Raw genomic sequence first — 3,353 nt, forward strand, 5'->3', positions numbered from 1 at the left:
TTCTGCTCCGTCTGCTCCGGTCTGGTGGTCTTCTGTCCTGCTCTGGTGGTCTGCTGGTGGTTCTTCGGTCCCGTCTGCTCTGCTGTGTTGGTCTTCAGCTCCACCTGTACTGCCGGCTCTGCCCTGGCTCTCTACTCCGCCGGCCCTGCCTCAGTCCCAAGTCTCTCCACTTCCACGTGGACCTGGCCCTCCATCCCTCCCCCTGTTCCGCCTCCGCTCCACCACCCTCCTGAATTGTAAAGTGTTTGGAGCGTCTGGAAGCCGCCCCTTGGGGGGGGGCTATGTCACAAATCCGGTCTATGAACTTCCATTCACTCACCACCAGAGGTCACCCTTCCATTACATTGATTCTCGCACTACACAAACTGTTGCATGTCATCCCGGACTACATATCCCATCATCCATTGCACCGATTGCACACAGCACTGATTGCACACAGCTGTAACCAATCACACCTTCACTATATAACACTCACTCGGATCCCTTTCAAACTGCCGAGTATTGTATGCGCATATCGCTAGTTGTGATAGCTACGTTACGGAGCCTGCATTAAGTTTCTTAGTCTAGTCTACCCTAGTCTTGCCTTGTCTGTTTCCTCATCTTCTGATCATTGCCTGTGTATTTTGGATTACCTCTCTCGTCTTGCCCTGTTCGGATACTGTTTGCCCCTGCCTGGACCTTTGCTTTGTACCTGGATCATCTCTCTAGTCTCGCCCTGTTGGATTACGTTCGTCTTCGACTGACCCTCGCTTGTTTACCGGACTACCCTTGCCTTGTCTTCTACATACCAGTTTGCCTATGTCTGACCTATGCCTGTTTATGACCACGTCTTAATAAAAGCTTTGCACATGGATCCGCACGTCTCATGTTCTGGTTACTCCTGTAGGATCTATGTCTCACAACAGACCCACCTACAGGATGGAGACACGCATCAAACCCTCACATTCCATTGAGACAAATCGAAGGACTTCCAGCCAACAGATGCAGTCGTAAAACTCATGCAGGGTCAGTGAAGGTGAAGCATTTCCTGGACTGTTTGGCTATATCTCAAGATACGCTAAAAAGGACAGTACTTTCACAGTGCTTAAAAGCGTTTTACGGGCTTGCAAGGACCAGATAGGGATACCCCTGACCCTTTGAATTATAAATTGCTAAAACCCGATCAACAAAAGAGACAATTTTATAGCTCCCTGTCCAGCAGGAGATTCTCCAGCGGACTCTCAGATCTGACCTGAGAATGACCGAAGGACCCTTCCCTTTTCCCCTGCATTCCAAAGAAAAGATTTCTGAGACTATTCATTTAAAACTATTGAAAGCATCAGGAGCCATAGATTCACAAATAATACGTTGTATGTCTTGTAAATATATATGCTTGATGTGTTCATTTAATCGGTGCAACTGTAATGAGTGTTTATTACCCCTTTTTAGGAAATGCACCTGAATGCTATTACACACACTATATAACACCTACCCTGATCCTGCTCTAGCCGCCAAGTATTGTTTAGCATTTATCGCTCACCTAGGGATAGCTACTTTACAGAGCCCTTCCAAATTCATGAGTATAGCCTTGTTCGTAGTATGTTTTCCCTTGTCTTGATCCTAGCCAGTTATCTCGTACTGTCTGATCTCTGCCTGCCCTGAAGTTTATAGCCTGTCTTGGATTTACCCTTTGCCTTGCTGATTCGGACTGTGTTTGCACCTCGATTGGATTATTGTTTGTTTTGGATTCCTCTTTTGTCTTGCCCTCAATATACCTGTTTGCCATTGTCAGAACCTTGCCTGTTTTTATGACCACGCCTTTAAATAAAAGTCTTGCAGAGGGATCCGCACGTCTCTCGTCTCTGTCACCCCGTAACAGTTTTTATGTTATTCTTACATTAAGTTATTCTTTATTGCTTTATTTTGCCATGATGGGGTTTTGTATTGCACCTTCTATATTTACCTCAGCTTGTGGAAAAGTTACCTGTGATGAGCTTTGATACATCATGTGGCTTTCTTATTACTACCATTGTTTTTGGTGGTTGTCAGTGTATTATAAAGCTAAAACAGATTTTAGTGCTTCAGTTGGTACTATACAAGAAACATCTCATGAATGCACTGGGACGCATCCTCAGTGATGTACCCTGGGGTCATTGGGTGTTTCGGGTCTCGCAACATCATACACCCTCGCCCAGGTGACCCAGCCGGGGTTGATCAAGCCCCGACTTGTGTCCCAGTAGCAGCCCACGGATCAGCCCTCTTAAACCAAAGCCACCTTGTGGCCTTCTCTGCAGCTTCGCTCGCGGCTTGAATGGCCCTCTTCTTGGCCACCTCGTAATGCCCAAACGACTGAGGACTTTGCAAAGTGAACGTCCTGCAAAGCCTCTACAGCCGACTTCTATAGGCTCATAGAAGGTTCTCCAGCCTCTCTCCCTGCACTTCTCCACCAGTTCCTGGTACTTAGCGCGTTTCCTTTCATTTGCTTCCTCAATACGCTCTTCCCAGGGAACCGTAAGTTCTAGCATGATTAGCTGTTTTGAAACCTCGGCGGTAACTATCATGTCTGGGCGGAGACTTGTTACAATGTGCTGAGGGAACCTCAGCTGTTTTCCCAGGTCGACCTGCAGCTGCCAATCCGAGGCTTTATGGAGGAGGCCTGTTGTTAATTGTGGGCGCACCCGATGTTTCTCTCCAGCTTTAATAAAGTGGACTGCCTTCTTTGGAGCATGATGGTACTTGCTGGTGCTGATGGCTGAGGCTAAGCTCTCAGCAATTGCCTTAAGCACCTGGTCATGACGCCACTGATAGCGCCCATCAGACAGAGCCTTTGGGCAACTGCTGAGGAGATGTTCTAGAGAGTCTCTTCCAGAGCAAAGAAGGCAGAAGCGTGTCTCACTCTTCCCCCAGACATGGAGGTTCGCTGGGCTTGGCAGGGCATCATAGACAGCTTGTACCAGGAAACGGACCCGAAATCTGCCTGCAAGATGTTTGCCCAGGTGATCCTACGCTGCAGTGTACTCTCCCACCTAGTCCACGCTCCCTGCTGCCGGAGTCCCCCTGCCCTGCTCACTCGCTCTTCCTCCACGCCTGCTCGAACCTCTTCCTGCAGTAGGTGGTGTCTTTCCTTACCGCGGGCCTGGCTAACCAAGGTCTTTGGAAAGTAGCCCAAGCCCGCTCTGCCTGTCGCCACGGTGCCCACCAGAGCCTTTTGTCTCAGGCGTGACTCTGCCACCTCCACTGCTTTCCCAGCCTTCCATTTCCTTCCTGTCCTCACCTCGATGCCGGCTGCTGACACCTTACAGTCCCTGGAGTCCCTATACTGTAGGGCTTCTCTGGTGCGTACCACCTTAAATTCTTCTGTGAGACCACTGAAG

At 49.1% G+C, this 3,353-nt stretch overlaps 1 pseudogene; it reads right to left on the reverse strand.

The window, feature by feature from the left end:
* Nucleotides 1–2,170: 2,170 nt before the first annotated feature.
* LOC107553741 (uncharacterized) overlaps nucleotides 2,171–3,353 on the reverse strand; it is a 3,244-nt pseudogene continuing 2,061 nt past the window's right edge.

Source organism: Sinocyclocheilus grahami, unplaced genomic scaffold (assembly GCF_001515645.1).
Source record: "Sinocyclocheilus grahami isolate Dianchi unplaced genomic scaffold, SAMN03320097.WGS_v1.1 scaffold480.1, whole genome shotgun sequence".
NCBI classification, from domain to species: Eukaryota; Metazoa; Chordata; class Actinopteri; order Cypriniformes; family Cyprinidae; genus Sinocyclocheilus; species Sinocyclocheilus grahami.